Raw genomic sequence first — 25,634 nt, forward strand, 5'->3', positions numbered from 1 at the left:
AAGAGGAGACATTACAACTGATTCCACATAAACATAAAGAATCATTAGAGATTATTATAAAAACTATATGCCAACAAATTTGAAAACCTGGAAGAAAGGGATAAATTTCTGGATACATACTAACTACCAAGACTGAACCAAGAAGACACTGAAAGCCTGAACAGACCAATGACAATCAAAGAAATTGAAGTGGTAACCAGCAGTCTCCAAACAAAGAAGGCCCAGGACCAGATGGCTTCACTGCTGAATTCTACCAAACCTTTAAAGAGGAATTAATACCTGTTCTCTTCAAACTATTCCAAAAACTGAAAAAGAGTCCATTCCTCCAAACTCCTTCTATTAGGCCAGCATCACCCTGATACCAAAACCAGACAAAGGTACAACCATAAAAGAAAACTACAGATCAATATCTTTGATGAACATAGATGCAAAAATCCTCAACAAAATATTAAAAATCAGAACACAGCACACAACAAAAAAAATTATACCCTATTGAAAGGACGAGTTGACACCAGTTGACGATCCACCAGAGAGGGCTTATTTATTAGGCGGCACACACACATATATATAGGGCTTTTAGGGAAGGCTGATTGGCTTAAAATACAATCCCTACTTAGCATACCGCATGGGGCTTGGGATGAGCTGATTGGTGTGCGATTCGCGCCGGCGGGAAGGAGAGTACGGAAGAGAAGGGCAACCAGTGCCATGATGGGGTGTGGCCGAGAAGGGCTTATGTGATCAGGGTGTGATCCCTTGGGGCATTTGGGTTCTTACACTATGATCAAGTGGGATTCATCCCAGAGATGCAAGAATGGTTCAAAATATGCACATCAATAAATGCGATACACCACATCAACAAAATCAAGGACAACAACGACATGATTATCTCAATAGATGCAGAAAAGGCATTTGACAAAATTCAACATCACTTCATGTTAAAGACTCTTAGCAAGTTAGGTATGGAAGGAAAGTATCTCAACATGATCAAAGAAATATATGACAAACCCACCACCAATATCATCCTAAATGAGGAAAACCTTTCAGCTCTTAAGCTTTTAAAAACAGTGACAAGACAAGAATGCCCACTCTCACCATTCTTATTTAACATAGTTTTGGAAGTATGCCCAGAGCAATCAGCAAGAGAAAGAAATAAAGCACATCCAGAAAAGAAGAAATCAAACTGTCCCTGTCTGCAGATGGCATAATCCTGTATATATAGAAATACCCAAAGATTCTACCAAAAAAACTCTTAGATCTGATAAAAAATTTCAGTAAAGTTGCAGGATACAAAATCAACATACAAAAAATCAATAACATTTTTATTCTCCAATAACAAACTAGCAGAAAAAGAAATAAAGAAAGCAAGCCCATTTACAATACTCACCAATAAAATAAAATATCTAGGAATCAATTAACTAAGGGGACAAAAGATCTCTACAGTGAGAAATACAAATCACTGATGAAAGAAATTAAAGAGGACACAAAAACATAAAAAAATATTCCACACTGTTGGAATGGAAGAATAAACATTGTAAAAATGTCCATAATACCCAAAGCTATCAACAGATTCAATGCAATCCCCATCAAAATACCAATGACATTCTTTATAGAAATAGAAAAAACAACCTTAATATTAATATGGAAGAGCAAGAGACCCTGAAAAGCCAAAGCAATCCTGAGCAAAAAAATAAATAAATAAAGCCAGAGGCATAACACTACCTGATTATTTCACAAAGGTATAGTAACCAAGACAGCATGGTACTGACATAAAAACATACATATGGACCAATGGAACAGAATAGAGAGCCCAGAAATCAACCCACATATTTACAGCTAACTGATCTTTGACAAAGGCAACAAGAACATATATTGAGGAAGACTGCCTCTTCAATAAATGGGGCTGGGAAAACTGGACATTCACATGTAGAAGTATGAAACTAGATCTGTACCTCTCACCATATATCAAAATCAACTCAAAACAGATTAAAGACTTAAACAGAAGATCTTAAGCTCTGAAAAGAAAACATAGGGGAAGCATTTCAGGATGTAGAACTGGGAAAACACTTTATGAATGAGACCCCAAAAGCACAGGCAACAAAAGCAAAAATGAACAAATGGTATTATATCAAACTAAAAAGCTTCTGCACAGCAAAATAAACAATTAACAAAGTGAAAATACAGTCTACAGAATGGGAGAAAATATTTGCAAACTATGCATCCAACAAGGGATCAATATGCAGAATATACAAAGAGCTCAAACAACTTAACAGTAAGAAAACAAGTAACCCAATTAAAAAATGGACATAGGAGCTGAATAGGCATTTCTCAAAGGAAGATATACAAAAGGCCAAAGACACGTGAAAAAATGCTCAACATGCCTGAACATCAGGGAAATGCAAATCAAAAACGCATTGAGATATCATCTCACACCAGTTGGCCTGGCTATTATCAAAAAGACAGAATAACAAATGCTGACAAAGATGTGGAGAAAGGGTAACCCTCCTAAACTGCTGGGGAACTAAGTCAGTGCAGCCATTATGAAAAGCAATATGGAGTTTTCTCAAACAACTACAGATAGAACTGCCATATGATTCAGAAATTCCACTGCTGGGTCTATACCCAAAGGAATGGAAATCATTATGTCAAAGGGATACCTGCACTCCCATGATTATCACAGCTCTATTTACAATAGATAACTACTGGAACCTACCTAAATGTCCATTAATGGATGACTGGATAAGGAAAATGTGGTATATCTACACAACGCAATACTACTCAGCCATTAAAATGAAAGAAATTCTGCCTTTTGCAGCAACATGGATGAACTTAGAGAAAACTATATTAAGTGAAATAAGCCAGGCACAGAAAGAGAGATACTGCATATCCTCACTCATAAGTGGGAATTAAGAAATAAATAAAAATGAAAGAAAGAAAGAGCAATCACAGTTTGTTTAACTTTCAGAAAAAGAAAAGAGAACTGTGGTTATTAGAAGTGGAAAAAGGGGAGGCGGAGGGGGATTAGCGTGAAATTGCTTAAGGGTCACAAAGATTGATTATGTTTTGTAAACATGAGCATACTAATTACCCTGATTTGATCACCATATTTTGTAAACAGGTGTTGATATTCAAATCTGTATACCACAAATATGTATAATCAATTATACTGCAATAAAAAAACTCAAAATATTTAATTTATTAATTAATTAATTTATTTATTCATTTATTTTGCCTTTTGGCTTTCCTACGTCTCTTTACTTTATCTCCTATAGGCTTCTACTTAGTTCCTCAGTAAAATCAAGTAAGGAGCTTGCTTAATCTAGTGACACTGTAGTATTCCCGTATCAATTTTTCCCCCAAACCATTTTTGATAGGCAGCTTTTCAATGCCCTAAGGCATGTCTCCTCATCTGAGATTTGAGGTAGACAAAATGGTGAATCCAGGTTATAAACTAAAGCACTGAGTCCAAGACACCCCAAAGCCTAGTTTTCCTTGTCACTGAACTAAAACATAAAATGCAGAAGCTATAACCTATTTATTCTGTAACAATTTACCACACCAAGAGTATAGATAACACCTCTCTTCAACTAAGAGAGTCACAAATGAAATATATACTTCATGTTCCCAAAGGTTCTTTCAAAGATGACTTTATAGAGATTTAGATAAAAGTTTATTCTAAGATGCTTAATTATGCTTTCAATTTACCACCCGACAGGTTGGGGAAGCTAGTAATAACAGTTTAACCATTATTCATCACCAAAATTCTACTGAATTTTATCTAATAGAAATTCAACACATCTGCATAGAAGATACACTGAAGAGAATTCTGGGCTGGGAAACAAAAACCCAAGTTCTACTTACAGCTCAGCTACTAACTAGCTACGTGCCCCAGTACATATCACTTCAGTTCTGAATTTCAGTTTTCTTTACTGCAAAAAAAGAAAAAAATAGTTGGTCTCTAACAGCTATTTCACAATACCAGCACTCAAACCCCATGCTCTCATCAGTCCTATGACTCCATCACAGGCATCATAGGCCATCACAGGTTGATACAGGCTCAAGAAAAATCTCACGCATATTCTAGCCTCTTCTCTTCACTTCCCACCTTCCCATCACATTTTTCCCCAAAACAAACCAAAAACAAACCCAATGCATATCAAACCTGGAATGTGACTTTGGAAAGTAAATTAACACTTATACTTGAATAAAAAACAGCTAGCTTTTCTCATAATCATGTCATATATATATATATATATATATATATATATATATATATATATATATATATATGGCTCTACATCTTGGTATTTTTACAAGGATACAAATTTGACTGAACCAAAAATAGAAGTGATCTTCATATCCTTTTCTAGCAATTCATGTGGCAATAAGATGAGGCTGTGGTAATAAAGATCTCAATTTATATGAAGAAAAAAAAAAACTATGTCATTTCAGACAGTGTATTGCCAGGTCACTACCACCATTTAATGCGCAAAGCCATAAGAGAAGCAAAAGATGGATAGTTCACAGTTGCTACAGTATTTCAACCACAAGGTCAAGTTCCTCTTTCCCTCATCAGATAGACTTAAATATTTAATGGTGCCAGGAAGATATGGAAGACAAAGAAGAAGGAAATTTCAGGAACACAAATCTACACTCCCTTCTCAACTAGGTTTTCTGCATATATAATACATTAGTGATTAATGTTCTTTAAAATATGCCTTTACGATAACTCCCCTAATGCTTCCTAATGAAATATTCAATCTGATGTGCTGCAACATACAAATATTTTTAGAAGACTGAAGGAAAGGAAATGCAAAAGAGTCTTCTGACAAAGGACAATTTAATGACACTCTTTCTCTAAACTTCCTTGCCACCTATTCTGCCATCTTCAGTAAAGCAAAAAAGAAAAGAATTTTCTTTTCCACCTCTGGAAATGTTAAACAGCAAAATGTAAATAACTTCTCTATTTTGGAAATGCCACAGAGATGCAAACCAACAAATGACTGTAAACATCCAGGGAAAAAACCATCATTAGCACTGTCAGTCTTTGTGAATACAAAGTAGTCCTGGTGCTATTCACAGGAATCTTCAGCCATGAGACATGCCTTGCATTTAAACCTTCTAGACATGTAACTAGGAAATAAAAATCTCACCTGGACAGGAAAATAAACAAGGGCCATAAGTAAACACACAGTCAGTGAGTGACTGCCTGCACCTTGATGATCTTTCTGGTGAATACAATTACACAGAAATGCTAGATTTACTTAGGGCTCACAGAAGTGAGAGTTCTATTTAAGTATGTATAATGAAATACACCTCTATTCTGGCTGAAATTCACAAGTATCAGAAGCCACATAACACTTTCAAACTAAAAGTCCAATAAAAGTTTTCAATAGTTCTTAATATTAGTAGCATACACACTCCAATGTTTAGGCCTTGGTTTTCTGCTCTTTTCCCATTATCAGCTCACCTTCAGAAATTCCATCAGTTATCGTGGGATTCACCTATTCTTTTATGAAAATCTACCACAATCACAGATTCCAGGCTCAATCCTGACTTCTTAATCTAGAACTCTATATTCCTTTTGTCCTGATCTTATTATTTCACATTCTGCAAGCTGCAAACTTAACCCTTTATTTTCTCAGACCCAAACTCACATCAATAACATGCCATTCTCCAAAAACCAAAACCAAGAATATTCCACCCCTACTTTTGCCTTGTCTTTACCCTCCAATCAGTCACTGAGCCCTATTGATTCTTCTTCCATAATGAACCTTACATGTATCCCTTCCCAATAGTAGCATCTCAATTAGTTTTTTTACTTCATTTATGTTACATCTGAGGAAACTGTATCCTGTCTTCCAGGAGATATTTGACGGCTATGAAAGGAAACAGCACCAGGTATATTGGTGAGGAAGACCAGAATCTTAACTAATACTGAACCATTTCTTCCCTCTGATATCCCTGATCTAGACTCAACGCAGCTCCAAACCCAGAGGTAGGCATTAGTAGGCAAAGAAAGCTCTACTTCAGGCTCATGGAGCAGGAACCAGGTCTCCTAAAGCTAAGAAGAATGAGGGGAGATCTCTTTTCTTTTCTCCACTCTCTCCTGTCCAGTCCCCAGGTAATCTTACAACAGCAGTGCTGGCAGCGACAAAAGTGGCAGCAACCAAGGCTCACAGGAGCCTAAAACTGTGAGGAAAGGAAAGCTTCCTCTCTGATCGGAGGAGCTGTGATCCCAAGGACGTGAGGTAAATGCCCTTTACCTTTTATTTCTTTCTTGTCTGCTGGCATTTGGCCCCAGAAAGAGGGTATAGTTGCACAGCAGAATCACAGCAGAATGGGTAATAAAACCCAAGCTTTCTGGCTGGAAGATCAAAAAGGAAAGCCACAGGAAACAGGAGAGTGCCTGGGAGACTGTGGAGAGGAAGAGACTCTGGGAAAAGGTACTTTTTAATGTTGTTCATGAACTCCTGGGCTCACCTTGAGCTGTGTATGCATGGATCTGATACTAAAAAGCATGTCGGAGACTTTGAGAAACAATCTATGTACGAGACCACTACAAAGGTCCCAAACTGTCATCTGGATGACAAACATAAGAGACAGGTCCAAATAACACAACAAAGATTTTGAAAACAGAAGTGAGATTGAAACCATAAGGTTTTACAGGATATAAGATTAACACAGAAGTATCTACCAATAAACAATTGGAAACTGAAATTAAAGAAAAAATTTCCAGTAGGTACAAAACAAAATGCTTAGGTGTAACTGTAACAAAAAATATATAAGATCTTTATGCTGAAAACTATAAATGCTAATAAAAAAAAAATCAAAGAAGGTCTAAATAAACAGATATACTTCAATCATAGGTTGAAAAATGTACCATTATTAAAATGTCAATATCCCCAAACTGATCTATAGATTTAATGTAATACCAATCTAAATCCCAGTAAGATTTTTTGCAGATATTGACAAGCTTATTTGAAAGGTTATAAGGAAAGGAAAAGGAAATAAAACAGCCAAAGCAAGTTTGAGTAAGAAGAACAAAAATAGAAGAATTGCACTAACTGATTTTAATATGTACTATAAATGTCCTATAATCAAAACTGTGTGGATTTGATGACACATTGACAAATGAAATAAAAAAAGAGACAATATGGCCAATTGGTTTTTGAGAAAGTTATGGGCAATTCAATGGAGAAAACATAGTATTTTCAACAAGTGGTACTGAAACAATTAGACATTCATTTGCAAGTAAGTAAATAAAACTCTGCTTAAACTTCACAACCGAAACAAAAGTTAAAGTGGCTCATAGACTAAATGTAAAACATAAAAATCTAAAACTTTTAAAAAATTATGCAAGGAAAAATCTTTGTAAATTGGGCTTAGGCAAAGAGTTCTCAAGTATGACATGAGAATTATGATCTATTTTTAAAAAATCAATAAACTGAACTTCAAAATTGACTTTTGTTCTGTGAAAGACATTGTTACAAGAATGGAAAGACAAGCTACCGACTAGAAGAAATTATTTGCAAATCATATGTCTGACAAAGAACTTTTATCCAAATATATAAAAAGATCTCAAAACTCAACAGTAAATAAACAGCCTAATTAATAAATGTGCAAAACACTTGACCAGACATGTTTCAGAGGAGGATATATAGATAGCAAATAGCACATGAAAATAAGTTTGACGTCATTGACCATTAGGTTTTAATGAAAATTAAAACCACTCTGAGCCACTCTAATATCTTAGGATGCTGGCAGGGATGAAGAGCTGCTGAAACTCTCATAACATTCCTGGCAGGGAAAACAGCTCAGCAGTTTCTTATAAAGTTAAACACACACTTACCATATGACCCAGCAATCCCTATTCTAGAAGAAATGAAAACTTAGGATCACATAAAACCTACACATGAAAATTTTAGTAGTTCCATTCATAATCACCAAAAACTACAAAGAACCAAAATATTTTTTTAATGTGAATGGCTAAACTGTGGTACATCTATACCACGGAATATTACTCAGCAATGAAAAGAAATTGTCAATTACACATGTGACTTGGATAAAATTTAAAGGCATTAGACTGAATGAATGAAGCCAGTCCCAAAAGGTTATATATTGTATCACTTAATTAATTCAATTTCTTTCTCAAAAAAAAAAAAAAAAAAGAGCTATTGTGATAAAGAGGAGATAAGTGGTCATCAGGGGCTGGGATGGGTGGAGGTATGAATCAAAGTGGCAGGAGGAGGGAGTTTCTTTGCAATAATGGAACGGTTCTGTATTTTGATTGTGGTGATCGTTAAAAGAATTTATACATGTGTTAAAATTCATAGAACTGTACAGCAATAAAAAGTTAATTTTACTTTGTTAACTTAGAATAAATAAGAAAGGACACAGCCTTTTTCTCTGATAATAAATTAATAGCAAACAAAAACAGCCATTTAGCCTGGGAATATAGAAACCACATTAAGAGGTTATCCTCTTCCATGTCTACCAAATCCAGTATCTGACATTTACTTGGTATGTCAGAGTCAAAAAGTATGGATTTTATCCAAAGCACTATGCTTTGAAAATATCTAAGGACATTAGAAATTCCATTTATGAAAGGAAAAATTTCACCTGTACAATGAAAAGCTTTTCACCAGAGATTGAATAGAAAAATACAATACATTTACCAAGCCAATGACTCCTGTTCATGGTATAAATCGACTGGCCACCTACTGTCTAAAATTACTCACATTTAGACCCACAGGAAAGAAACTATTGCTAAAACTTTTTGTTGGGTTAATTTATTTTACTATACTTATTTGTTTGAATTCTTAATTTTGAGTAAGAAAAAGAGAAAGACTGGGAGGAAAAGGTGCTACAAATACTAAGCAGTGACTATGGGAGAGAAAGGAAATATTAGCAAGAAATGAATTCTAGGAGGTTACTCACAGATGGCTAGGGAAACATGACTTAATACGGGAATCTTTTAAAAGGAAATATATATATATATATATACATTTTTAAGGCCAGATGCAAAAAATCTTGATAGATAGCTAAGCAATTTTTTTTTCCAGCTCCTTCAACAAAAAATCTTTACGTGGGTGGTTTGCAAATGTCACAAAACCAATCAAAATGCTTTTAGACATTCTGAAAACATTCCCTAGATAACAGGCATGGAGAATCGAAGGATTCAATTATTAAATAATCAGTATTAAATACTAGTGTTGGGCCAACATTTAATATTATTCAAATTTTGAATTATATACATCAGCGTTTTTTGTGCTTTTGGAGTTTTATGTTAATTTTTAATAGGAAAAGTGCAGAGATATCTTTTAAAAAGCTGGTATTAAAAGGTCAAAGTTATACAGTGCATGAACATAATTTTAGAGTATAATGTGTTTCAAACCTGTGCAGTCAGAAATTCACTGAGCCTTAAATTATACAATGAGGCATGTACTCTGAAACTGAGCAATTCTTACTGCCTATATTTTTATGCTTAATTGCATTTGGATTTGTTTTAAATTCTCCTGGTACTCAGTAATAAAATCTTGTGATTTTTAAAATGTTTTTTTAATTCTCTTTTAATCTGACAACATTTGCAGCCAAACTTATTTCCAAAATATATAAAAATCCATATAAATATAAAAATAAGGTCAAAGTAAAGAAAATATTAATTAACTTACAAAAAATGTATTAAGCACCTACTTGTAATATTAAGCACTATTCTATGCACAATATACCAGAGAACAAAACAAAAATATCTGCCCTTATGAAACTTAAATTCTATTGGTAAACAAATAAGTGACATGTCAAAATATAAGTGTCTTGGAAAAAAAATTAAGCAGGGTGAAAAGGTGGATGAGTTCTGGGTTGGGGCTGCTACTTTATATTCAGTGGTTGGGAAAGGCCACTTTAATAAGATGACACTTGAACGAACACCTTAAGGAAGGTGTGAGCCTTCCCTTCACGTAAGGAAGCGAGCCAGACATCTTTCTTGGGTCAAGGTCTTTCCAGGAAGTAGCAGATGGTCCAAAGGCCTTGAAGTGAAACATGGTTACCATATTCAAAGAACCACAAAGACACCAATGCAGCCAAAGCCAGGTAGGTGAAGAAGAGGACTAGAAGACTAAGTCAGAGAAGTATATACTAGTTTTCTATTGCTGCATAACAAATTACCACACGCTTAATGACTTAAAACAACACCTGTTTACTATCTTACAATTTCTATATATCAGAATCGATTATCAATACATGTGTACAATATGTGGTGATCAAATCAGGATAATTAGTATACTCATGTTTACAAAACATAATCTTTTTGACACGTAACTAATTTTTTGCTAACTCCCATTCCACTCTCCCTTTCCCACCTCTAATAACATTTCTGTTCTGTTTTTTTTTTTTTGAAAATTCAGTGTTATTATTGTGATTGCTTCTTTTTTTCTTTCTTTTAACTCCCACTTATGAGTGAAGACATGTGATATTTCTCTTTCTGTACCTGGCTTATTTCACTTATAATTTTCTCTAAGTTCATCCACACTGCTGTGAATGGCAGAATTTCATTCTTTTTAATGGCAGAGTAGTATTCCACTGTGTATATATACTACATTTTTCTTATCTAGTCATCTGTTGATGGACATTTAGGTCAATTCTAACTCTTGGCTATTGTAAATAGAGCTGTGATAAACATGGGAGTGCAGGTATCCCTTTGACATGATGATTTCCTTCATTCAGGATCTTGCAAGGTTGAAATCAAGATGCAGGCTTATGACTAGCAAGAAAATAGGGACCTCAGTCATACAGCCACAAGGAAATAAATCCTACCAACAACCTATAGGAAATGGATACTTCCCTAGAGCTTCCACATGAGAATGCAGCCCAACCTGCATCTTTTTTTTTTTAATTGACACATCTTTATTGTACATATTTATGGGGTATAGAGTTATATTTCAATACAATGTATAATGATCAAATCAGGGTAATTATCATATCTATCATCTCAAAAATTTTATCATTTCTTTGTGATGAGAGCATTTGAGAAAGATTGGGTGGAAAAGAGCACTACACATATTAAGCAGCTGTTCTGCTCTGATGTCACCCTTTCAATACAACTCATAACATGGTTACTTGCTTCATCAAGTCAAGCAAGAAATTTCTTACCCTGTCTGCTAAGATGGTGTCTTATATATGGTTACCCCAGCCACCTATGTACAACTACAGGTGGCATAAAAGTAACCTGATGAATGAAGTGACTATCCCCTTATATTCACAGGTCCCACCCACATTTAAGGATGATGCAAGGCACGTACATGGGGCAGGGGAAGGGTGTGGATCTTAGGGGACATTTGAGCATTCTGCCTACCACAAGCAATGGAGAGCAAGGTAATCTAGGGCTGTATAGGGCACTGTAACAACTTTGTCTTTTACTTTAAGTGAGGTGGAAAATCAACAGATTTTGAACTGGCAAGTGAGAACTTGAGTTGCAGTATAAACAATAAACTGTAGTAGGCAAAGAAAAGATCATGAGGATGAGCTAGGAGAAATTTGGATAAAATTAAGATGTGTCAGATTCTAGTTTTATTTTGAAGATAGAGCTAATAAAATATTGCGATCAATTGGATATTAAGAGACTAAGAGAAAGAAGAATCAGAGATCTCAGGGATCCTGGCCTGGACAATGGGAAGGATGGAACTGCAATTTCCTGAGATGGGGAGGCTATGAGAATGAACAGGATTTTAGGTGGAGTCATGGGCAGCAGGCAGAAATAAGGAGTTCAGTTTTGAACATGTTAGGTTTGGAACACTTATTCAGTGTTCAATTATCACTAGGTGGTTGGATGTGACTCAGAAGTTCAGAGTATTGGTCAAGGCTAAAGATGTATGTATAGAAATCATCAGAACATAGATGATATTAAAAGTTTTAAGACTGGATGGAAGAGAATGAATGAAGAATGGAAAGAGAAGAGTTCCTGTCCTAAACTGAGGTATAGGACACTTCAATATTTAGGGATCAGGGTGATGAGGAACAACCAGCAAAAGAAACAGATGAGTGGCCATAGTGGTAGAAAGAAAAAAAGAAAGTCAAGTATCCTAGATACCAAGTGAAGAAGATGTTTTAAGGAGTGAACAATTGATCCTCTGTGCAGATATGCTGAGTAAAAGGAGCACTGAGAATTATCCATTGGATTTAGCAACATGGGGCCATTGCTGATCATGACAAGTGCTGTTTAGGTAAAGTGATAGAGATGAAAGCCTTATGGAAGAGAAACAAAAGACAATTAGAGCAGGCAAAGTAGAGACAGCTCTTAATACAGTTCTGCCATAAAGAAAAACAGGGAAATGGAGCGTAAGTTAGAAGAGCATGCAGGAGGTTGAATAGCATTTTTTATGCAGACAGACATGATCTAGCAGAGAGACAATAATTTATGATGCAAGAGAAAAAGAAGATAATTGCTGGAGAAATATTCTTGGGTAGGTGAGAAGAGATGGGATCTGAAACACTAGTGGAGGGCCTGACTTTAGACAAGAAGCTGGAGTTCATCCATAATAGCAGGAGGAAAGCTACGGTAGATGCACAGAGGTTGGTAAATATGCCATGGGAAATTGTCAAATTTCTCTTCTGAGTTAAACTGAAACCAGAGAAATCAGCTGATAGTTTGGTAAATATGGACTGGGAAATTGTCAAATTCCTCTTCTTACTGAAACAGAAACCAGATAAATCAGCTAAGAAGAAGAGGAAAGATATTTGAGAGACTTTAAAAATGAGGAGGTATAAAATAATGGTCTCAGAGAGAGTGAGGGTGCATGGACCAGGGGAATACAGTGGAACTATGGAGTGCTAGTGAGGACAGCCATACAGTTAGGGGTCATGCACCCAAATGAATCCTGTAAGCATCGAAGTCAGGCTTTCCCGGCCCATTCAGCTGCAGGAATGCAAATGTAAGCAAAATGCTGGGTTTAGCCATTTGTTGTGGTGGTTTTTATTTTTAATTAGTTAACTAGTTAATTAACTTATATTTTTCTCAGGGAGTATAGAAACAGGAAAGAGGAGCACAGGAGTTGAGGGTACATGTCAGGGAATTGTTCTGTGATTTCTCAGTGATGGACCATGGCATCTTGCCTGGATGAGACAAGAAGGGTGGGTGTCAGAGAGGAGCTTTGAGGGACAGAACAGGACTGTGGCATCCATGACTCAGTATGGTCTAAAAAGACAGGAGATGGAAATCAGAATAGGATGCTTAATATGGAGCCATGTTATTAGTGATGGGATTAGGGGATGACCATGGGAGTAGGTTGCTAAAGTAAGACAGGGAACAGCCTGAGAGGTCAGTGAACTGGCAAGGTCGTCTGTGTGGCCATTGAATCCCAAGAAGTCCAAGAGGAGTGGTGCTGAAGAAAGCCACAGTGTGTCTCAAGTTAAAATTCTCATGAAACAAGTGAAATGACATTTGGAGGTGACCTCACTAATGTGAGAATCAGACGGTATGTCCGAGGCCATGAGACTCAATCCAGGGAGTTTGCAGAGGATGCCTATCTAACCCCAGATAAGAACGAGAGAGAGCCAGCTTCCAGCTCAAGGAAGAGAATGACTGAGAGAGGGCATGGGGCTGAGGACAGACCTCAGGTACCAGAGTGAAGTTGGGGAGCACAGAGTATTAGAGTGGGGGGGTGGACAAAGCAGTAGAAGATGAGCAGGCATGGGGATCCAGGGCTTCTGTGTGGTGACAAACCACCTGTGAAGGTTACAGCCACAATAAAGAAACTCAGTTTAGCCAGGCAAAATATGCAAGGGCAGACAGGGAGGCCCAGATTTTAAAATACTATAAAGACCTCAAAGTTCGCATTTTCTAATTTTAACTTATGCTGCTAGCTAGTCTTAACTCTGCATTACTAAATCATCTGATAATTATTTTAGAGGTCAAAATGTGACTGACTAACAGTTAAAGCAGTCTAGCTAGAACAATAAAGATTCCTACAGAATTTTTGTTGTTGTTGCTAAAAGGAATAAAAGTAATTGAAGTAAAGTTCAAGATTCTCTGCTGCCTGGAAACAGTATACTGCTTATATTTATGCTCAATAGATTCTGAAGATTAGCAGGAATAAATCAAATGTCCTGCACCAGTTTCTCAACTTATAGAGTACATGAGAAAGCGATCTGCTTGTTTCTCTGAATATCTCTCTTTTAAAATGTTATTTCAAGATTTCTGATTATAAGAGAATATATGCAGGTGTGAAGGGTTCATACTTTAAAAAGTTTGTGGAAAAACTGGGATTAAAATATAACACAAATCTTTCCATGAACTTTTTGAAGACTCCTCATATCTATTAGTAATTAAAGGTCTTTACTGCATCACTAAAAAGAATTTATACAAGAAAAATAATGGGTTTGATATTTGGCAACCTGAGGTCCTAATGGGAAGTAGAAAGGTGTAAAAATTAAAAGTTGTGAGTAAAATTTTCAATTAAGAGGAACTGCTATATACCTTTAATAAATCTTTAAGATTTGAAATGAAATTTATGTTCCAGATAAAAGTTTCACTAGTTTTAAATAAGTCTGGTTGTAGCTCTCTTTCTCTATTATTCTGATATAAACTCCTCAGAACTCTTAGTATTTAGGACCGAATAAAATCAGAAAATGCTTAGAACAGTGAGAAATCTTCAGTACCATTCAATCTATTTTGTAGAAACTGAGGCCCTGGTTAATTGAAAACCTTAAGGCCACCTCACCAATCATCAGCAGGGCTGGGATTTATCAAAAATGAGAAGAAGTGAGAAGGCTACATCTGATTTTTAAAATTTTATTTCTGAAAACCAAAACATAAAGTGGTGATAATTTTTTAAATTTTTCTTTTTTACCTGCTTGGTCAATATGCTTATTGTCTTTATCTGAAAATTTTTCATAGAGCATCACGGTGGTTCGGTTTAGCTCTCAAGAGATCTGAGATCTGAGAAAACTTGCTTTCTTCTCAGCAACATGATCCCTCCCACCTGCGCAAGAGACATTTTTGGATGTCCCACCTCTTCTTTTTAACTGTTTTCTTGGGCTTTTCACAGACCAGATCCTCTAGCATAACAGCATGAGCTTTCTTATACATCTTCTCCATGTTGGAGAAGTTACATTGTTCTTTATGCATTGAGAGGATGGTTTCTTATAAGCATCTTCACCTTTTATTAGATTACACAGATAATCTGCATGGGATCTGTTCTGATCTGTGATGTGCTTCCAAAGTGCTTCTGCCTTGAATTCCTTGCTTTCTCAACCACAGCCAGAAAATCACTTGGTACTGTGAGAGATAGACATGCTCCGTCCATAGCTCCCTTCAGAGCCCCCGAAACTTTGTTTGCAGTAGTAGTTCTGGCAAGGACTACATCCAAATACAAAATACCTTCACATCATGCTTCGGAGTACATGAGCATAAGCTGCACCGACTACCACATCCCCTTCTCTGCAGGCATAAGCAATACGGCAAATGATTTCTCTGTGGGTCACATTAACTGTCACCTTATGGGTGTGTTGTGTTTATTTATATCTTGAATTACTGAGCATTTCCGAGCATAGTAATCAGTTTTACCCTCCTACCTTCTTCGAAATTTCACTTGGTATCTCTTGAAGTAGAGTATATCTTATTCTTGACAACGTTAACAATCCCATCATAGCCCCCCCCAACTCATCTAAAACTAATTACCGACTAGAGGCCCCATCTCCAAATACAACTGTATTGGGGATTAGGGCTTCAATATACTAATGGGGGAGGGGGGACATTCAGTCTATAACACTCTTCAAACCTCAAACTTTAAAACTTACCAGACTATAACTTGATACTGGCCATTATTCATTATTTTTGCTTCAAACATAGAGAATCCACTTAAATTACATTTGTAGATGTCTGGAAAGTTTTATCTTAATATGACTTTGATTACTGAATCTAGCCCATCATCCTTAAAATAAGTCTTTTATTGCAGTTCTATAAATTGCCCTGCTTATAAATCATCTTTTTCATCCTTTCTATTTTTTTTTTTCTTCATTTTCTCTGGAATATATCTCTAATGTAATTTACTTAAGACCTCTAAGCTTAATTTTATCATCTATAAAAGGAATAATAATATTGTTTTCTTGGCAGTACTGGTGGTGGAAGTGGTGGAAGCAGTGAGTAGATACAAGTGATCGTAGTATTTTGAATTCTGCATTATTGCTTGGGTTTATCTTCAGCCTCTCTAAGTTTTCAGCAGTATCAAATTACTATTTCTTATTTTCACTCTAGTTTTTATTTAAGCCATTATGTTTTTATCTTTATTATACTCTCTCCTCTCCATTCTGTTATTCTTTAATAAATTGATGTGTTACAGGACTTTACTGAGAGCACTAAACAAATACTTTCTAAAACACCCTTTTATCAATGAGCATTAAAATTTTAGTGATGATGTTCTCTATTTATTTATTCAGACATTTGCTTCTCTTGGATATAATTTTAAATAGTTTTCTAGGCTTCACGGGTTGCTTTATCATTTTCTTCATTAGTTTGTTAATTCATTTTTACAAATTTAACTCATCTAAACTAATAATTTTAACTAATAACTGAACTCCCAGTCGTTGTCTTAAAACCTGTTTTACTGCAGACTCCCCCGTACGCACTGGGGACTTCACTGTTCCCAAAGTCTAGACTAAAATCTTTGCATTCATTTTTGTTTTCTCTCTCTCAAATCTCACATCCTTGCTGTCCCCAAGTCCTACCTGTTCTTTCTTCAAAATGTACCTAGAATGAGACCATGTCTCGCCACCTCCAAACTACTTCCCCGCTGCAAGCCACCATCACTCCTCACCTGGATTAAGGCAGAGGACTCCTTCCCGGTCCCCCTGCTTCCACTCTTGCCCTCCTGCAGTGTCTATTTCCAACACAGCATAAGTCAGATCTTAAGTCAGATCATGTCACTCCTCTGCTCAAAATCCTCCTGGGCTCAGAATCCTCCCAGCGTTACTCAGTAAAGGATAAAGCAGGCACGGCTTTTATCCCTGTAACACCTGGACCTTGTCACCTCCTTGGCCTCACTTCTTTGATTCAACTCTTGCTTCATGGGACTTTTACTGTTTTTTGAACACACCAGGAAAATTCCTTCTTCAGGGCCTTTGCATTAGCTGTTCTTTTTGCTTGAAACACCACAGCCACACTATCACCACCCTCCAACTAATATCACAAGATTATTTTCTCCTTCAAGTTATTGCACAAATGTCACCTTCCCAGTGAGCCTAGCACTGATTTACCCACTGGCCCAGGCTGGCCATAGGTAGGGGGAAGGTATAATCAAAGACAGGTAGGCATCCAAAATCCTGGAGATATTGGATACTCATTTTTGAAGAAAGAAAAAGCTATTCAGAGCTCAATGTTATGAAATAATCAGGCTAATGATGATCATGATGACCAATACTTATTAGGAGCTCTGTACGAGGCACTATTTCAATTACACTGCATGTATTACTTTTTTAAAAAGTCTCAAAGCAGCCTTATGAGAAACATACTACTCTTATTCCCAATTATACTTGAGGGTTGTGAGATGCCCTCAGAACTCCAGTCAATGCCTCTGTTTGTAAAGATTTCTTTAAATCTGATACTAGAAGGGCTATCTTCCAGGAACATAGAGGTTATCTAATAAAGACCAAAACCTTTCCTTGTGTAATTGCTAATCAGGTCCTCTAAGTAATGCAAAAATTACTTCCCTCGCCCCATCCCTTAAAAGCAAGTCATAGATGGTAACAACTGTCAGGCAACTAACACTAGGGATTTAGAGATCATCTAATTGAAATTCTCTGTTTTAGAGATGATAAAAATTGAAACACAAAAAAATCTAATTCCTGAAGTCATGTGTTGAGTTAATGCCAGAACTTAGACTACAATTCTTAAGAGAGATGTGACTTAGTTTCCAGTCCCAACTGACATAATAGGTAATCTATGTGGTGATTCTGCAGTCTGCATTAGAAGCTCATGAGTCAGCTTTACATGCTGATTATTAACATGTATGACTCAAGAGCAAAAGGGAAAACTCTTCCCAGGATGAGTATTTATATGCTGTTATAAAATGTTGCTTGTTCTCTATGCTCAGCCTCTCTTCTACCTTCATAGTTGCCCAGGATCCTATTCTTAAAACTAGTTCTAGAAGAAAACCCTCTTTATCACTTGGAAAATCAATAGCCTTCCTTTCTAATTCCACGTTTCCCTGTAGGGAAAACATTAGGTGGAAAGTCTGTAAGGCTCTTGTTGAGAAATGGACCTGTAAGATGTTAAAAACTGATGTAGAATTGAAACAAACAAAACCCAAAAAACAAACAAAAAAACCCCACTTTGTAGAAAAGATATGTATTCCCATTTTTTATTTGCCTTAGCCCTGAAGCTCAACGAAAATTTTAAGGCATCATTTCATATGAATGACTAGCATTTTTGGAATCAAAGAACTTATAGACATTACAAAGACAATCTCTGAAAAAATAATATAATTTTATAACAAATATTATAAAACCATTTATATGTGTTTTTACCATTTCCCCTCCCTGGAATATTCATATCCCTTTTATTATAGCTATATGTTTTTCTAATGAATTTGGCAGGAAACATAACATCACTGGAATAGTACCTGTTATAAGGACTAGTAGGGAATCAGGGAAAAGAAAGATGGTATATAAGAAAGAGTAGGTAGAAAATAATTTCTTTTTTTTATTAAAGTATAAGGGGATACTTTTATCTAAATCTGGTTTATGAACCTATAATTTAAGCTCATCTCGGTGGTGTTATTATCATTACTAGACAGACTGAGAAATTTAAGCAAATAATTAACTCCTGGTGACAGTAATGGAACTCTAACTTCCTTCAATGTTACTATCTCAGGACTATTCTTAAAGTGCCTTACAGGCTATATCATTTGGTCATAGAAGCAATTCATTTTTACCAGTACTAGAGGCACATCTCAAAAGCCAAAAAATTTAGTGTTAGTTGGCAGTTTGCCCAACAAACAAGAACACTTAGACACTCTCTCTCCTATTTACTGCGTGAGACCCTGGCAAATCTTCAGTTTGTTTCTAGATAAGAGAAAAATAATTCCCACCACACATCATTTCTAATTTTAGAATTGAAACTTTTAAACCTGCTTTCAATGAGGGAGACTGAATCAGAGAAACATTAGGGAAGATAAAAATAAAATAAAGTTAAGTTATCTGCTCTGGTCTTTGATATATAGATGAGAATTAGACCATGTTTATTATGCCACCTTAAAATTGTTTTCATAAATCAGTTTTTATATTAAGTTCTAAATGAATGTGTTTGTGTATTTTCCAGAATATATTTCTTTACATATGGTAAAAGGTAACATTTGGCATGTATTTGCAAGTGAATTTGGTCATTTGATTTTCTCGTGTAAAGTATATGCCCAGTAACACCTACGTCAGGTCCAGTCCAACCTGCATTCAATGATTTTGGTTCATTTCAAAACCTTACTTTCTAAGCAATATGGTAAAACTGTCCCACAGTGTAACAAACTCATCAGCACAACACAATGTTGTAAAAAAGAATCCTACAAAAAAGAACAGACATCAGTGAATTTCACTGAATGGATTTCTGGGCTAGAGCATGCTATTATGGAGAATCCACTGTTATGGGGCAGGTGACTGCCTATATCCCCTAAGGGATGGTACCTCTAGTACAGCTCACCCATATATACGTACTAAGTAGAACTGACAACAATATACAAAAGGGAAAGCAAAGGACAACCTTGTTGAAAACACAGTTTTTCTTGAAAAAAGTGACCTTTTAATGATCCTTAAGCCTCTGTTAGCTGGAGCAGGAACGATGAGCTCTGACCTGCTTCTTGCAGCACCTACTGAAAAGCCTATAAAAAGAAATGATATCCTGGGCCAGCCCATGGCTCACTCAGGAGAGTGCGGTGCTGATAACACCAAGGCCACGGGTTCCGATCCTGTATAGGGATGGCCAGTTGGCTCACTGGCTGAGCGTGGTGCTGACAACACCAAGGCCACGGGTTCCAATCCTATATAGGGATGGCTGGTTGGCTCACTGGCTGAGCGTGGTGCTGATAACACCAAGGCCACGGGTTCCGATCTTATATAGGGATGGCCGGTTGGCTCACTGGCTGAGCGTGGTGCTGACAACACCAAGCCAAGGGTTGAGATCCCCTTACAGGTCATCTTCTTTTTTTTTAAAAAAAAAAAAAGAAAGAAATGATATCCTATCATGTGCAGCACTATACATGAAGTAAGTCAGACAAACACTGCATGATCTCACTTATATGTGAAATATATTTTTAAAAAAATGGTTCTCATAGAAGAAGAGAGCAGAACAATGGTTACTAGAAGCTGGGAGGGGAGGAGGCTGGGGGGAGGAGAAGTGGTAGACTGATGGGTACAAGATTATACTGTCTACCCTAAGTGATTCATTACTCAGTACATGCATGTATGGAAACAACACACTGTACACCACAAATATGTAGATGTTAAAATAAAAATAAAATAAAAAATAAAGTTACTGAATTACCCAAACAAACAAAAAAACAAAACAAAAGAGCCTAATGATAGGAAGACAGTCATTATGTCACAGGAGATTGAGGAACCAATGGTAAGCTGTGGTAGGGGATGGTGACCAGACCTTTCACTAATATTAACTCTCATTTCCTAATAAGAGTAAATTTGGAGAATACCAGCATCTTCTAGATGAAGAAGACATATTCCTTGGGCAAAGGATATCATAAAATGGAGAGGGGAAAAAAAGGACATCACAGTGGGGAAGAATCTAAGGGGCATCACCTGCACATACAAATGTGCTCTCTTGCTGGCTGACGTTGAAACTGAGCTCAAAGAACACACGAAGAAAGGTTTCTAGAGAAACATAGGAACTCTGACTGCACTATTAGAAAGTGTTAAGAACCCATAAACCACAATTAATGATTGAGGAAGTGGTGGTCAGTGTTAAGAATATGTGTGTCACTACAGAAGAGACTGAAAAAGCAGACTTAAACCAGGCTGTGGATGGAGAACCCTGGATACCTTGGCTGGGGTGTTTGCACATGTGTGTTCAGACTCATGCTCACTGGAGAGGAGGAAAGGCATTTCAGGGAAGGGGAAGAGGATATAAAATTTCAAGCAGGAAAAGAACACAGCCAGATAAGAATTTTAGAAAGGACAAGCTGAGATTTCTAGCTTGTGATACATTTACGGTCCCTGATGGTTCTTAGTTTAACCAAGAAAGGAAACGTACCAAAAGGAAGAGCTTTCAGGGGAAGAGCTAAGTTCAGTTTAGGGTAGCTAAAATATTAGGTGACTGTGAAAATAAGTATGCATTCACTTACACCAGCTTTAAGAAAAAAATCTGTTAGTGAACATAAACATCACATATATTGCCAATCTTTTTGCATACCTTTTGTACAAATATTAAATTGGTGTCTATATAGGCCATGGGCATGATTGTGACAGTGGGGGAGACACAGGCGTAGGCACCTGCATGTAGATAGGGGCACAGTGTGTATGGGGGGGTGTTCATTTGGGAGAGAACCGCACGCTTGCCTGCAGATGTGTGTGTGTTAGAGAAATGCATATTGTAGGAAAAAAGAAGATAAATACATTCAGACACACATATATTTCTCTGGAAAATACACTGTTTTTGTTCTAAATCAGCATTTTCTAAATTAGGTGGCTTTATTTCTTGGAACGCTATGTCTAGTGAACTGTTAACAGGTGTTCCATGAAGAAAATTTCTTGTGTTCAAATTAGCTTTAGAAAAGTTTCTGATGACATGTGTCCTAAAAGGCCTTGAAGGGTTAATGAAGGCACTGAGAAGCTTCACGGTGAGGACACCCACTTCACTTCTTTTTTTTTTTTTAATAAAGGATTTTCAAACTTATTTGACCATAGAATTATTTTACTCAAAGAATATATGCTAATAACTCAGGGAATACTAACACTACAAAAAACACTGGAAAAAGCTGATACGTCCTGAGCAGCAGAAACACAACGGTAATGATGAAAGTGAGTTTGGTAAATACGGACAAACCCAGTACAAAATCTTCAGGTCAAACATATTTTTTTTTTTCAGGTCTAATCATTCCTGTAAATTGCCCTCAAAGCTAAATTAGCTCTCAAATTTCTTAGGCAGGTAGGTCTTTGTATACAGATATTAATTGTATATGATGTGCATTTTAAGAGAAGAAAGATTTTAGGCTTTTCTATACAAACCGAGGAGCTATTAAAGTGTACTCTAAGTATATGTTGTCCCTTCAGTGACTGAGAAGTCTAAATCAATTTGCAATTTGACAAATCCATCTCTTGAATAATGAAAACTGAGTAAGTGCTAATTGGTTTCCATGGTCATACTTACAGCTTCATTAAAATAGGTTAGGAACATAAAGAAAAATGCAGAATATATAACTGCAGAGCCATTTAAATTATAAATGAAAGGTAGTCTAGTTGAATGAAATGGAAAATAATATGATGATGATAATAATTTAAATAAGTAGTATGATAAGTACCAGATACCATCAGATGGCATCACATATCATTTCAGATAGTTTGTATGTACTATGTCTAATCCTCTCCTGGGGGGGAAAAAAAAAAAAAACAGACTAGAGAAGCTAATCAATAAATAAAAATTAATAAAAATAATAGTTAGCATTTATTGGGCACTTACTATGTGTCAGACTCTGTTGTAAACATTTCATGGTAGTAACTCATGTAATCCTAACAACAAACGCCACTTTCAACCGCATTTCACAGATAGTTAAACTGAGTCTCAGAGCAATCAGCCAGCCTGCTAAGCAATAGAAGATCCAGGCATTGGGCATAGATATGTTTCTAAATCACATGCTCTTCCTGCTTTTTTACTGCACTGATCCCATATTTTCATGCTTTGCATTTTCCTCCAATTTTATAATTAATTGAAGGATTTTAACCATTATTACAAAATGCCTTGTTTTATAGCCTTTTGATAATTAGGCAACTGTGTCCCTAAGGGCCTTTAACACAGTTACATAAAGGAACATAATTTGATTCATAAGCAAATGCCCTTACTTCTGTGTCTGATGTCTCCCTTCATTCTCACAGACCAGTGAAATGTCACTTGAATTTACTTCTGTGAAGAGTTTTTGATATATTCAGCAATAATATGCATCAGTAAATTCTAAAAGCAATTTGACACCCTTTGATACATTTATGAATGTCTGTCCTGGTTTCAATGCTATGTTGCTAAAGGTATTAGTAAAACAATATTTTATAAATATTTATACTATAAAATATTTTATATTTTTCTCAACTCTGTTGGTACACTGCCTGCTTCGACCAAATAAACTGCTCTCCATATGCTTCTTGCCGGTATCTGCCACCTAATAATAAGCCAAAGATGATGTTAGAGTGATTAAAACCAGAATATAGGTTTCAGGTAAGCATCCATTTCTTGGATAATAGAAATGTATGTCTAGATGAAGGGTTAAATCATCTTCTCCGCCACTGACCAAGTTTATGTGGCTGTCACATTATAAGAAAGAATTCCAACAAACTAAGCAAGAGATCAAGGAATGGTTGAGAGAATTAGTAAGTTTAATGCAAGAAGGGAAACAATATCTATAGAGCATTTTCTCTCTAATGCAAGGCAGTGCTTGGAACTTCACTGCTTTTAATTGTCCAGAACCACCCTGGAAGGACACTCATTACTACTTCCATTAGCAGATGTTAAAGAGAATAGACAATATGCCTGGGGTGACACAGGTGGTGACACAGCTGGGACTTGAACCTAAGTCTGGTACAAAGTTCCTCTTTCTACTACACCTCACATATTTTCCTGAGAAAAAAGGAGGGAAGACTGAAAGTTGGACAAAAACACTGCTTTGAAATGTGGTCATAGAGAACAGGCATGAGTCTTATTTTATTTAACTCCATGAAGAAGGGATAGGACTCTGGCAAGGAGATAAAATAGAAATGCTTTTCTAACACTAGACCTCTCTGAAAATGGGGAGGAAAAACCCTAAGTTTGAGTTCCCTGTCACTAAAGGGGTCCAACAAGAAGTTAAAATGCCAGTTTCAAGGTATGTTCTGGTCTCTCAAATTATTAAATTCCAAGTTTCTAAACAAAATACACATTGTCTGAGAAGTTCTTGATATCAAGAGTCTTGTTCTCTAGCAATCTCCACTCTCTATCCCACGACAGCAGGAAGTCAAACTCCTGTTCCTCAGTTTGCTTATCATTCAAACAGGACTAATATCATCTTCCAGGCCACTAGAAGATGAAGGTGATTAGAAGACTAGTAGGATAAAACACAAGGAATGCTTGACACTTCATAAACCTCAAATAGTGTGAGTCACCTCTCCCTACATGTGGTAGAGCCTGAGTCAATGTCAGAACTGTTGTGGAGGAGCTTACTGTCACCTTCATGCGAATCACGCCGCAAGCACTGTGAGGGCAGCACGCTAGGGATGTGCGGCTCTCTCGCATGTGCTTGTGCCCCACGAGTGTGCAACTGCTATTCACTTGCACGTGTTCCTGCTTGTTCCCTCCCATGGAGATACATGCAGGGTTCTGATGCATTGCTTTCAGGACTTATGATGTGAATTTTTCATTTTTTTTTTTTTCTGTTCAAATGCATCAATTAAGTTAGCTATTTACATGCCAACCTCCTCTTCTAACATTTTCATTGATGCATTCAATCAAGTATAGTCTATTCTCTTCAATAATTAATCACAAATATGCTACTCTCTCCCAAAGAGACGCTGTTGGCTGCCAGTCTACTGACCTTATTTAATATAAAAAATATTTAAGACATACCTAACACTTAGTGCTGTGGAGACCATCAGAATTTTCTGCTGTAAACCCAGTTGCTGGTACCTAAGAAAAGCTGACTGGGAGACTACTTAAGGAGAATGAAAAGTATGCAAAATATACATGGCTTTTAAGATGCTTGGGAGTGGTCTTTTAAATAATCTCTGAAGTTCAAGTAGATATTAACAAGAAAAGTTGTCATTAGAGAAGTATTCACAAATACACAACTTAAAGAATAGATCTGGTGCCTATATTAAGAAGTCTACATAACCTTTATTTCTGTCCAAGAAAGGAGTAGCAGCAGGAAATTAAAGGTCTAAGAATGTTTAATTTTTATTTGAAAAAAAAAAGAAATTTATCACTTTAAACTGTACTGTCAATCTATGGGCAGGGTTGGTTTCTAGTCACTGTGGGTATTCAGACCCACTTACAGGATCCCAGAAACAAACTTATTCTGATCCACTGTCCTGTAGCCTATAAAACATGCCTGGACTCCCAACCCGTGAGATACTACTGGCAATTTCATCTTTTTGCCACCCTGAGAATGCTTGTACAGAGGACTGTAGAGCATAGCCTACAGAGCCTCTTATCATTACTTCCAACTCTCAAGTTAACAGCATGACTTTTGGAGATTAAGTTAAAAACATGTAGGAATTTTTGTTGTTCTTTTATTTTTAGAAACAATGAAATTGAACTCTGTGTGTTTAAGGAGGTTAAATTAAGCAAACATCAAAAAAATAAAACTTAAAAACCTCACAATTTTGATCTTACCTTCTCTGAGCATAAATATTTGACAAATATCAAAAATAAGTATTTGTGATCTATGAGAAAGCAAAATAGTCATAAA

At 36.3% G+C, this 25,634-nt stretch overlaps 1 protein-coding gene and 1 pseudogene across 4 annotated transcripts in view; both read right to left on the reverse strand.

Moving 5' to 3' along the window:
• The window catches only part of INPP4B (inositol polyphosphate-4-phosphatase type II B), a 349,938-nt gene that overhangs the window by 238,697 nt on the left and 85,607 nt on the right, over positions 1-25,634 (reverse strand). Inside the window, exon 1 of one of the 4 annotated variants that reach the window (XM_063108555.1) lies at positions 3,859-3,925. The exons of the other annotated variants lie outside the window; for them this stretch is intronic. The gene's annotated coding sequence lies outside the window, so the exon portion shown is untranslated. Of the gene's footprint in view, positions 1-3,858; positions 3,926-25,634 lie in introns of those variants that run through there. 4 annotated transcript variants of the gene reach the window in all.
• LOC134386337 (large ribosomal subunit protein uL18-like) lies at positions 14,917-24,556 on the reverse strand (annotated as a pseudogene).

Source organism: Cynocephalus volans, chromosome 9 (genome assembly GCF_027409185.1).
Source record: "Cynocephalus volans isolate mCynVol1 chromosome 9, mCynVol1.pri, whole genome shotgun sequence".
Lineage (NCBI taxonomy): Eukaryota > Metazoa > Chordata > Mammalia > Dermoptera > Cynocephalidae > Cynocephalus > Cynocephalus volans.